This window comes from Elaeis guineensis, chromosome 6, assembly GCF_000442705.2.
Source record: "Elaeis guineensis isolate ETL-2024a chromosome 6, EG11, whole genome shotgun sequence".
In the NCBI taxonomy this organism is placed as follows: Eukaryota; Viridiplantae; Streptophyta; class Magnoliopsida; order Arecales; family Arecaceae; genus Elaeis; species Elaeis guineensis.
In genome coordinates this window covers 70,045,065-70,058,762 of record NC_025998.2, presented here as the reverse complement: position 1 = coordinate 70,058,762, position 13,698 = coordinate 70,045,065, and positions in this window count along the sequence as shown.

Below are 13,698 nucleotides of genomic sequence, written 5' to 3'. Positions count from 1 at the left end.
GGAGTCGACTCTCTTGACCTCGACATAACCCTTTTTGAGATAATCACGAATCAGATGGAATCGCCGCTCGATGTGCTTGGACTTCTGGTGAGACCTTGGCTTCTTAGCTAGGGCTATGGCGCCATTATTGTCGCAGTAAAGAGAGATGGCATCCGATGATATCACTCCAAGCTTTACGGCAAACTTTTTGTACTAGAATGCCTCCTTTGCAGCTTCCGATGCAGTAATATATTCTGCCTCCATGGTGGAATCTGCAATCACCATTTGCTTGGAACTCTTCCAGCTAACTGCACCATCATTGCAAATGAACAGACTCCCAGATGTCGACTTTCGATCATCTATATTAGACATAAAGTCTGAGTCTGTATATCCCTAAATCTGGAGTTTTTCATTCTCAAAGACTAGAAACATATCCTTAGTCCTTCTCAAGTACTTAAGGATACATTTCACAGAAGTCCAGTGCTCTTCATCTGGATTCGACTGATATCTGCTTGTGACACTCACAGCATGGGCTATATCAGGTCGTGTACATAGCATAGCATACATGAGGCTCCCTATTGCCGAAGCATAAGGAATCTTGCTCATGCATTCAATCTCCTCAGGTGTGCTAGGGCACATCTTCTTGGAGAGATGAATGCCATGTCTAAAAGGCAATAAACCTCTTTTGGAGTTATCCATGCTAAACCTTTTTAGCACCTCCTCTATGTACATCTTCTGTGAAAGTCCCAGCATCCTGTTTGGTCTATCTCTATAGACCTTAATACCCAATATAAAGGATGCCTCTCCTAGATCTTTCATAGAGAACTCCTTAGACAACCATACTTTGACTGAGGTCAACATAGGAATGTCATTCCCAATTAGGAGGATGTTATCCACGTACAATATGAGGAAGACAACTGCACTCCCACTGACCTTTTTGAACACACATAGTTCCTCCTCATTCTTGATGAAACCAAACATTTTGATCACATCATTGAAACGAGTATTCCAACTCCAAGATGCTTGCTTAAGTCCATAAATGGACCTTTACAGTTTGCAGACCTTGTGATCATCATCACTGGATGTGAAACCAAGCGGTTGTTCCATATAGATATCTTCCTCAAGATATCCATTTAAGAATGCCATTTTCACGTCCATCTGCCATATTTCATAATTGAATTAGGCTACAACAGCAAGCAATGTACGGATGGATTTTAGCATGGCTACGGACGAGAAGGTATCCTGATAGTCAATGCCTTCGCACTGACTATAACCTTTCGCTACGAGCCTAGCCTTGAATGTCTCCACATTCCCATCTGCACATATCTTTCTCTTGAAGATCTATTTACACCCAATAGGTACAATACCTTCAGGTGGATCTACCAAGGTCCAAACTTGATTTGAGTGCATCGAGTCAATTTCTGATCTCATTGCCTCTAACCATTTCTCGGAGTCGATATCTGATATCATCTCGTCATAGGTCTTGGGATCATCATCATGAACCCCATTTCTCGTGAGGAATATTTTCTCTACATCTTTTTGTATGGTACCTAAGTACCTTTTAGGAGGACGAAAAATCCTAATCGATCTGAGGTAGAAGAGGTTGTGTTAGGACTGATTCTGATTGATTAGGTTCCTTAAGTTCTTTAGCTCGTTGCTCTTGGGAGACATTCTCCTTGAGCTTAATTATTCTTCCGATGCCACCATCTTGAATAAACTGTTTTTCAAGAAACATAGCATTTTGACTCACAATCACATTGTGGCCTTCCGGAATATATAAATAGTATCCTAATGACTCTTTAGGATATCCTATGAACCGAGCTCTAAAAGATCTAAACTCTAACTTGTCCGTCTGCTGTCTCTTGACATGAGCTGGACAACCCTAAATTTTGAGATGATTCAGACTTGGCTTCTTACCATGCCATATCTCATACGGTGTGGTAGGAACAGTTTTAGAGAGAACCCAATTCAATACATAAATTACTGTGATGAGACAATAACCCCAATGAAATTCTGGGAGGTCTGTGAAGCTCATCATGGAACGGATCATATCTAATAGGGTCTGGTTTCTCCATTCTGAAATTCCATTGAGTTGAGGCATTCCAGGTGGAGTCCATTGAGAGACTATACCATTATCCTTAAGATAGTCTAGGAATTCCCTACTAAGGTATTCACCTCCTCGATCTGATCGAAGAACCTTAATGGACTTTTCTGTTTGTTTTTGTACCTCATGTCTGAATTCTTTGAACCTTTCAAAGGCTTCAGACTTGTGTTTCATTAGAAACACATACCCGTACCTAGACATATCATCGGTAAGGTAATGAAGTAGACAAAGATGCCTCTAGCCGACACATCAAATGGGCCGCACACATTCGTATGTACTAGGGCAAGTAGGTCTGTGGCCCTTTCCCCATGTCCCATAAAAGAGAGCTTGGTCATTTTGCCTTGAAAGCATGATTCACAAACTGGATATGACTCGAAAGTCAACGGACTCAATAGCTCGAATTTCTTCAATTTGTTAACCCTGTCTTCCGCTATATGACCTATCCTTAGGTGCCACAAATACTTTGTTGGGAATAGTGTCCCAAAGCCAATCGTCAGCCTGTTGACGGTTGTGCTCCTTTTGTATTAGTACATGAATTATAAATAAATAAAAATTATTTTGGTATTTTTTCATCACAAATATTTCATCTTCTAATGAACTCCTGTGTTGTGGTGAAGTCCTTAGGACTATTTAGACTCGACAAAAGAGGATTTGTCGCTTAGTCCTTAAACATGTTCGTGACCAAATGATACGTTGTTACCAAGGACGACAATATTTATCGAGCATAGGTCGTTGTGTGCCATATGGGTTGGTTGTCCTCATAACCAAAGAGTGTGGAGACACTCCTATGGCATACAGGTGAGATGTAATGGTACATCTGCACTGAACGTGACCAACTCCGGAGCTATTTCTGTTGTCAAGATTTGCTCCGATGGGATATGGGTATAAATGTCCCTCCGACCTGAGACCGCCATGGTGACTTGCAAGCAACTCACTGCACTTAGGCACTGGACTACCTGAATTTCTAATTCAATGACGGAAGGCTGCTGGGTGTAGTCAAGTACTTGACGTGTCGGTGCGTGTGTCAAGATGGGATTGACCACTCCAGTTTAGGAGCTGTGTACAGTCGTGTTTCAATTTAGCAAAACCTTGGCCAGGGTAGTCCTAGTGAGGAGTCACAGGACTAATTGAGTTGAGCACGATCGGATGATATCATCAGGGTTGACAGTTTAACCCTGAGTTGTCCTAAACACAGGGGTCAAAAGGGATGAATTATATGGTAACCATATTCACGTAGGTTTTGAATGTTGCGATTGCAATTATTCGACCTATCCGATCATCGGGTACCATTGCTAGATGGTCACTTCGATTAGTACAGGAATTGGTTTCTGTGCTATCGGCTTAGGTTCGAACCTGCGGGGTCACACACATTAGAGGTTCCTTTTTGATGTGATGGCTGATTATGAGTCTTATCTATCTGAGACTCTATGATTGAGAATTAGGATTCTCTGATCATAAGTTCCACACATTTTGGGTATCGGGGTCAAAATTTTGAATTTTAAATTTTGAATTTGAAATTTGAACTCTTTGATCAGGGTTTCATATCGATGGTCTTTGATGCCTGATTGCCCATCGGATTTGGACTCAATATTTATGAGAGGTTTAATTAGTTATTTAATTGCTAATTAACTCAATTTGATTGAGTAATTATTTTTGGATCAAGTCCAATTGAATTGGATTCAGTTTGGATTGACCCGATTAGGTTAAATGTTGACGTAATCGCTAAGGTGGTTTAGTCCCTGATTTGATCAGGGGTTAGGTTTAGTTAATTCTTGATTTGATTAGGATTTTATTGAGTCTAATTAAGCCTAATTATGTTGGGTTTAATCTAGTCTAATTGTGCTTAACCTATTTTAAACTAGGTTGGCTCAATTTGAATCAAACCACCTTGTTTTAAATTCCCTGCGATACCCAACTTCCTTGCACCCATTTGAATTCATGAGAAGAAACTTCTCATGAAATTTTTCTCATGCAAAACCCTTCCCCACGCCCTCATTTGTGCACCATATGGATGGATAAAATAATTAGTTAGCCATTCAAATTCAAAGCATGTTTGAATTTGAATGGATAACTTATCACTTGCCCCTTCATCCTTATCCATTTTGTGCGCCACATTACTTACACGAGAAAAGGTTTCTCGTGAAACATTTTTCACGCACAAAGAGCCACACCCCTTCTCTTCTCATGCCCAAAAGGATAGGGATATGTTGGTTTTCATTTGAATTCAAATTTGATTTGAATTCAAATGTGCAACCACTTATCTTTATCCTCTCACGCGGATAAGACACGTTCGACGTTGTTTTAAAAAGAGGAGAAAGGTGGGACGTGCGTAAAAAATTTTAGGAGAGAAACTTTGGGGCGTGAGGAAGGCTTGTGTGCGAGGTGAAAGTCCAAAACCTTCCGAGAGAAAAAGAAAGAAAAGAGAGAAAATTGGGTGCAGGGTTTTTGGTGTGTACCCTAGGGTTTCTACCTAGGGTTCGGGAAGTGAGATTGGTGTGCCACGAGTGTCGTGAGTCTGCCAAATTTTAGGGAGAGATCCATCAGCCTCTCAAGCAACTGTGCAGACGATCTGGAGCATCCGAGAAGTCGGCACACATCGATCGAAGGAGTTGGATCAACATCTACCATCAAAAGGGTGAAATCACGAACTAGCATTCGTGAGGAGCTGATCAGAAGGAAGCTTCGTGTGGATGATCAGCAGAGGCCAGATATTTGTGTGGCTGCGATGTGATGATCAGAGCCCCCTGACGGTGATCAGATTGCAGTGATCGACTACCCGCAAAAGGTGATGTGTTCTGAACACAGTACTGTAAAAGGTTTACTGATTCAAATTTGAATTTCAAATTTAAATGCATGCTGTTGTATCATATTTAGATCCTAGTGTAGGGTTAATTAGTATTAATTAATGAGATTAATTAATAATTTCACTGTAAAATAGTAATTTTGAAAATATTTGAAAATTACCATTTTGCCCCTGTACTAAATTTTCGTTTCAAATGGTATCAGAGCATGGTTCTAGAATATGATATACATATGCATGCATAGATTAAGGTGTAATCTATAAGTTTAAATTTAAAATTCAAATTTTAAAATTCAAAATTCAAAAAAATTTGAAATTTAAAATTTGAAATTTGAAATTTGTTAGAAGTTTCAAATTTGAAATTCAAAATTTGAAATTTGAAATTTGGTTGAAATCTCAAATTTGAAATTTGAAATTTGAAATTCAAAATTTGAAATTTGAAATTCAAAATTCAAAATTTAAAATTCAAAGATTGGAAATTCGAAATTTGAAATTTGATTGAAATCTCAAATTTAAAATTTGAAATTTGAAATTTGAAATTTGAAATTTGAAATTCAAAATTTAAATTTTGAAATTGGTATATTTAGATATACTTGATCCAAGTAGCAAGTAATCTAATTGGGTTGGTTGCCATGGCCGTCCGATCATAGGAGAAAAGTAGGGTTTAAAGGCCCTCTCTTCCCATTCGATGGGGTCTCCTATGGCGGTAGGGGTGCCGATGCAATTATATCCCATGCCGATGAAGCAGCGAAAAGACTTAATTATAAAATTTATCATGAATGTGTTAGATTAGATCTAAAAGAAAATTTATGATTTATTTTGAGTTATTTTCTGTTATGAAATGAGCAATAGGATTGCTGTTTATGAATTGTGCTGACCCGTTTGTGAAATGAGTCAACACATTTGGTGAAAAAAAAATAAAATCTTTCAAAATTTGAAAATTGTTTTCGAAATGCCAAACCCTGACCCATCAGCCCAAGTACTTAATTAAAATAATTAAGTGTTGTCTAGTAGGTCTAGAATTGTGAATTAAGATCTAAGACAATTGCATAAACTTGTGGGTCAATGGGTTAGATGAATTAGGTCCATAATTGGGTTAGATCTAAGGTTAGCTTAAAAAATAGACTAAATGGAGTAATTGGTCAAATCTAATCAAAAGTTGAATTAGATTAGGTCAAGGATACTCTAGACTCAACTTCAATAGTTGTAGTTGAATGGGTCCATGTCTTTAACTAGACCAAGATGGACTTAATTCATGGCTACGTAGTGGAGCCCTATTTACTAAGTTGATCAAAATTAAAACTAATGAACCGGTTGGTGTCTAAGGTAAGTTCGGCAGTTTTGACCAGTGGTTCTTAAGCGGGAGCTACTCGCATTGATTCGATCATTGATGAGTTAATGGCAAATCCCCACCACTGATCTCACTTACCTGGCCAATCTGGTAAGTTAGATTTTGATTAGATCACTTGGTGATTAGAGCTCACCCATGTCATTAGGTAAATCAGTGTGACTGATTTAGGTGCTCCTAATGCCAGCTTTAATTAAATCCTTTTTTTAATCTGACTTGGTGAAGTCAGTGGGAGGATTGAAATTGGCTGGATGATTTCTTCTCTACTATTCTTTAATAAAATTCTCAAAATTATTAGGTCCCTAAAATGATTAAGTTATAATGATAACTAAGTCATAGCCTCCCATTAAGTGAATGATAATGAGTCCATTAGTTCAATGATCATTGGAGGCCCAAAGGCCTGGTGCTCATTGGCTAATGGAATTATTATTCATAATATGATAATTTGATTGAGTCTTTCTGATGGTGGTTAGGTTGGCCGGCCAAAGTCGGGCCTGATCATTTATTGGTTCGATTCACTAAATTAAGTCATGTTAATGGTTGGACCTAACCAGATCTTTTCAGTGGAGGCCAAAGCCTACTGATTAGGTTCTGGGGCAAAATCAATTACTAGAAGTTGTTTAGAGAAACAACTGGTTAAGAACCTACCCATAGATGCACATGGGTTGACCAACCAAAGTTAGGCTCGTGTGTAGTCTGTGTGGATTCTAGTACCCATTAAGGAATTAAAGTAATTCCTCGAATTGGAGGATGAGGCTACCAGTTCGTAAAAATATTGGGAAAAACTTTAGACTAAAGTCTAAGTCTTTAGTATTAATTTATGTACTAATAGAGGTCTCGTTTTCCTTTATGCAGCTATGGCCACTACCCTGTCGCTCCGGTCATTATTAGATAATGACAAGCTCATGGGACCCAATTTTGATAGCTGGTATCAAAAATTGAAAATCGTCCTTGAGCATGAGCAGATCCTTTATGTAGTAACGGATCCAGCACCTGAGGAGCCAGCTCCGAACGCTAGTAAGGCGATCCGAGACACTTACTTGAAGTGGCTCAATGACCGCACCACCGTTCGATGTATTATGCTGGCAGCAATGAATGATGAGTTTAGCCGAAGGTTTGAGAACGCCCAGCCACAGGAGATGCTTCAAATGTTGAACGACTCCTTTGGCACGCCTGACGACGTTGAAAGGCACAAAACTAGTTGTGCCATTTTCAATGCTCGGATGAGGGATGGGGCCTCAGTCACTGATCATGTACTGTACATGATCGAGATGATTGAGCGCCTAAGCAAATTGGGCTTTCCTCTGCACGAGCAGCTCGGTAAGGATGCGATCCTTAATTCCTTGTCCAAGTCCTTCCTCCCATTCCTTACTCATTTTCGAATGACAAAGCCTGCAGTAAACTACCACGGATTGTTGGTGTTACTGCAGAACTTTGAGAAGGATCACCAACTCCATAAGGAGTCAGTGAATGTAGTGGGAGGGTCTTCTTCTCATCGTCAACCCTTTGGGAAGGGAAAGAAGAACAAGAAGAAGAAAAATAAGAAGGTGCAATCTCATGCTGGGACAGTAGCACAGGGTCAAACCAAGAAGCGCAAGCATGACCAGAGCTAGGTGGAGTGCTTCTTTTGCAAGAAGCAGGGGCATTGGAAGAGGAACTGTCCTTAATACATTGCCTCCCTAGACCCGAACAGGTCAAAGAAGAAGCAAGGTAATTATATGATAACTCCTTGCAACTTTTCGATTTGTGATACTACTGCCTGGGTATTGGATACCGGAAGCCCTTATCATATTTGTAATTCGATGCAGGGTCTGCAGGTCAGTAGGAGATTTGATGAAGGTGAGAGGTTCCTGAACGTTGGAGATGGAAGCAAAGTTCCAGTTCTAGCTTTAGGAATCATGAGTCTTGTAATCAATTCTCGTAATGTAATTCTGAGTGAATGTCACTATTGTCCAAGTTTTTTATTAAATATTATTTCTGTAGGCCTTTTGGCCATGTACGGTTATGATTTTTTAATAAAAAAAAATATTTGCAATATCATTTTGAATGGTGTTACAATATTTGTTGGACAATTAAATAATAGAATTTACTTACTATCACAGCCTGTTAATGTGGTTCAAAACTTCGGTAAACGCTCTAGAATAGATAATGTGTCAGAAGTCTACCTTTGGCACTGTAGGTTAGGTCATATCAATAAGAACAGGATAAACAGGTTGGCTCAAGAAGAAATTCTTGAAGTTAGTGATTATGAATCACTTTCAACCTGTGAGTCCTATCTTCTTGGGAAGATGACCAAGTCACCTTTTATTAGAAAAGGTGAGCGAGCCAGTGAACTCTTAGGTCTGATACATTCTGATGTATGTGGACCCATGAGCTCAAGTGCAAGAGGTGGATTTTTCTACTTCATAACCTTCACAGACGACCTATCTAGGTATGGGTATGTCTATTTAATGAAGCATAAGTCAGAATCATTTGAAATGTTCAAACTATTCTGAAATGAGGTAGAAAAACAAACTGGGAAGTGTATTAAAACTCTTCGATCTGATCGAGGAGGTGAATACCTTCCCAATGAGTTTCTGACGTATCTAGGGGAGAATGGGATTCTCTCTCAATGGACTCCTCCTGAAACACCACAGCATAATGGTGTGTCTGAAAGGAGAAATTGGACCCTGTTAGACATAGTTCGATCCATGATGGGGTTTGCTGGTCTGCCGATCTCCCTCTGGGGATATGCGCTCGAATCGACTTGTTACCTTCTAAATAGAGTTTCGAGTAAGTCTGTAGCCAAAATGCCATATGAGATATGGATAGGACGTAAGCCAGTACTCTCGCATCTTAGGGTTTGGGGGTGTCCGGCTTATGTTAAACGTTTAATTACAGACAAGCTTGGACCTAGGTCTGACAAGTGTAATTTTATTGGGTACCCAAAAGAGACCAAAGGGTATTATTTCTACCTTGCTGATGAGCAAAAGGTGTTTGTCAGCCTTAAGGCAATTTTTTAAGAAAAGGAGTTCCTTAGTGAAAAAACTATTCCCTCTAAGGTCAAACTTGATGAAGTTCGACAGGTGGAAAAATCGACACATGTTACTGAACCTGAACTGGATTTGATTAGATCAGATCCGGAGCCCATTGATTATGCACCCTTAAGGCGGTCTGGTAGAGTACCACATCAACCGGACAGATACTATGGTTTCTTGGTCCGGGATGGAGATCCTGTCGAACTTGATGAAAACGATGAGGATCCGATCACCTACATGGATGCAATGCAGAGACCTGACTCTGAGAAATGGCTAGAGGCCATGAAATCCGAAATGGAGTCCATGAAGGTCAATGATGTGTGGACATTGGTTGACCCACCCAAAGGAGTAAAACCCATAGGGTGTAAGTGGGTCTTCAAAAGGAAGAGGGGCACAGACGGAAAGGTGGAGACCTATAAAGCCCATCTGGTTGCCAAGGGATATCGTCAACGTTATGGTATAGACTATGACGAGATATTTTCTCCTGTGGCAATGCTCAAATCCATTCAGATTATGCTTGCGATAGCTGCCCATCTGGACTATGAAATCTGACAGATGGATTTGAAGACAGCTTTCCTAAATGGAGAGCTGGACGAAGAGGTGTATATGATACAACCTGAAGGGTTCACATCCACAGATGAGTCTAAGGTGTGCAAGCTACAGAGGTCCATTTATGGACTTAAGCAGGCATCTCAGAGTTGGAACATACATTTTGATAGGACGATCAAAACGTATGACTTTGTTAAGAATGGAGAAGAGCCCTGCATTTATAAGTGGGCTAATGGTCCAGTAGTAGTATTTCTTGTATTGTATGTCGATGACATTCTCTTAATCGGGAATGATGTCCCTGTATTACAGGGAATAAAGATTTGGCTATCGTCACAGTTCTCCATGAAGGATCTGGGAGAAGCTTCCTACATTCTAGGGATGAGGATCTATAGGGATAGATCCAAAAAGTTGCTTGGCTTATCCCAGTCCACGTACATTGATACTATGCTGAAAAGGTTCAGCATAGAAAATTTTAAGAAAGGCTATCTACCGATAGGCCATGGAATTTCTCTCTCGAAGAGGGATTGTCCGACAACACCTCAAGAGAGAGAACGTATGGGTAGGATTCCATATGCTTCGGCAGTGGGATCTATCATGTACGCCATGACATGTACACGATCAGATGTGGCATACTCACTAGGGGTAGTGAGTAGATACCAATCTGATCCAGGAGGGAATCACTGAAAGGTTGTTAAAACCATCCTGAAGTATTTAAGAAATACTAAGGACTAGTGGCTTATATATGGTGAATCAGACTTGAGACTTATAGGGTTTACAGACTCTAGTTTCCAGTCTGATCGCGATGATAGCAAGAGTGTGTCAGGATTTATTTTTAACCTTAATGGTGGGGCTGTCTGCTGGAAGAGTTCCAAGCAGCACACTGTGGCTGATTCAGTATGCGAGGCGGAGTATATTGCTGCATCAGATGCTGCCAAAGAAGCGGTGTGGCTGAGAAAATTCATCACCGAGCTCGGAGTAGCACCCTCCCTTGTTGGTCCAGTTCTGCTCTACTGTGATAGCTCTGGAGCCATTGCTCAGGCGAAGGAACCAAAGGCATACCAGCGGATGAAGCATATTCTGCGCCGCTACCATCTCATCCGGGAGATCATGGATCGAGGTGACGTCGACCTTCAGAAGATCGACGGAAAGGAGAACCTGGCCGACCCATTCACTAAAGCCATTGTAGTGAAGGAGTTCAATGACTACAAGTCGAAGATGGGTATTAGATACTGCACCGATAGGCTTTAGACCAAGTGGGAGATTGTTGGGAATAGTATCCCAAAGCCAATCGTCATCCTGTTGACGGTTGTGCTCCTTTTGTATTAGTACATGAATTATAAATAAATAAAAGTTATTTTGATATTTTTTCATCATAAATATTTCATCTTCTAATGAACTCCTGTGTTGTGGTGAAGTCCTTAGGACTATTTAGACTCGACAAAGGAGGATTTGTCGCTTAGTCCTTAAACATGTGCGTGACCAAATGCTACGTTCTTACCAAGGACGACAATGTTTATCGAGCATAGGTCATTGTGTGCCATATGGGTTGGTTGTCCTCATAACCAAAGAGTGTGGAGACACTCCTATGGCATACAGATGAGATGTCATGGTACATCTGCACTGAACATGACCAACTCCAGAGCTATTTCTGCTGTCAAGATTTGCTCCGATGGGATATGGGTATAAATGTCCCTCCGACCTGAGACCGCCACGGTGACTTGCAAGCAACTCACTGCACTTAGGCACTGGACTACCTAAATTTCTAATTCAATGACGGAAGGCTGCTGGGTGTAGTCAAGTACGTGACTTGTCAGTGCGTGTGTCAAGATGGGATTGACCACTCCAGTTTAGGAGCTGTGTACAGTCATGTTTCAATTTAGTAAAACCTTGGCCAGGGTAGTCCTAGTGAGGAGTCACAGGACTAATTGAGTTGAGCACGATTCGGATGATATCATCAGGGTTGACAGTTTAACCCTGAGTCATCCTAAACACAGGGGTCAAAAGGGATGAATTATACGGTAACCATATTCACGTAGGTTCTAAATGTTACGATTGTAATTATTTGACCTATCCGGCTGTCGGGTACCATTGCTAGATGGTCACTTCAATTAGTACAGGAATTGGTTTCTGTGCTACCGGCTTAGGTTCGAACCTACGGGGTCACACACATTAGAGGTTCCTTTCTGATCTGATGGCTGATTATGAGTCTTATCTATCTGGGACTCTATGATTGAGAATTAGGATTCTCTGATCATGAGTTCCACACATTTTGGGTACCGGGGTCAGAATTTTGAATTTTAAATTTTGAATTTGAAATTTGAACTCTTTGATTAGGGTTTCATATCGATGGTCTCTGATGCCTGATTGCCCATCGAATTTGGACTCAATATTTATGAGAGATTTAATTAGTAATTTAATCACTAATTAACTCAATTTGATTGAGTAATTATTTTTGGATCAAGTCCAATTGAATTGGATTCAGTTTGGATTGACCCGATTAGGTTAAATGTTGACCTAATCGCTAAGGTGGTTTAGTCCCTGATTTGATCAGGGGTTAGGTTTAGTTAATTCCTGATTTGATTAAGATTTTATTGAGCCTAATTAAGCCTAATTATGTTGGGTTTAATCTGGTCTAATTGTGCTTAACCTATTTTAAACTAGGTTGGCTCAATTTGAATCAAACCACCTTGTTTTAAATTCCCTGCGACACCCAACTTTCTTGCACCCATTTGAATTCACGGAAAGAAACTTCTCATGAAATTTTTCTCACACAAAACCCTTCCCCACACCCTCATTTATGCACCATATGGATGGATAAAATAATTAGTTAGCCATTCAAATTCAAAGCATGTTTGAATTTGAATGGATAACTTATCACTTGCCCCTTCATCCTTATCCATTTTGTGCACCACATTACTTACACGAGAAAAGATTTCTCATGAAACATTTTTCACACACAAAGAGCCACGCCCCTTCTCTTCTCACACCCAAAAGGATAGGGATAAGTTGGTTTTTGTTTGAATTCAAATTTGATTTGAATTCAAATGTGCAACCACTTATCTTTATCCTCTCACACGGATAAGACACGTTCGACGTTGTTTTAAAAAGAGGAGAAAGGTGGGACGTGCATAAAAAATTTTAGGAGAGAAACTTTAAGGCGTGAGGAAGGCTTGTGTGTGAGGTGAAGGTCCAAAACCTTCTGAGAGAAAAAGAAAGAAAAGAGAGAAAATTGGGCGCCGGGTTTTTGGTGTGTACCCTAGGGTTTCTACCTAGGGTTCGGGAAGTGAGATTGGTGTGCCACGAGTGTCGTGAGTTCACCAAATTTTAGGAAGAGATCCATCAGCCTCTCAGGCAATTGTGTAGATGATCCAGAGCATCCGAGAAGTCAGCACACATCGATCGAAGGAGTTCGATCAACATCTACCATCAAAAGGGTGAAATCACGAACTAGCATTCGTGAGGAGCTGATCAGAAGGGAGCTTCGTGTGGATGATCCGCAGAGGTCAGACATTTGTGTGGCTGTGATATGATGATCAGAGCCCCCCGACGGTGATCAGATTGTGGTGATCGACTACCTGCAAAAGGTGATGTGTTCTGAACACAGTACTGTAAAAGGTTTACTGATTCAAATTTGAATTTCAAATTTAAATGCATGCTGTTGTATCATATTTAGATCCTAGTGTAGGGTTAATTAGTATTAATTAATGAGATTAATTAATAATTTTGCTGTAAAATAGTACATTTGAAAATATTTTAAAATTACCATTTTGCCCCTGCACTAAATTTTTGCTACATACTTATCATTTAGACTATCTCTAGGCCTTTTAATTCCTATGGCATTCACATTTTACTCAATATTAAAAGCAGATATATCAACATGTAACTGATAAAGACCATTAAT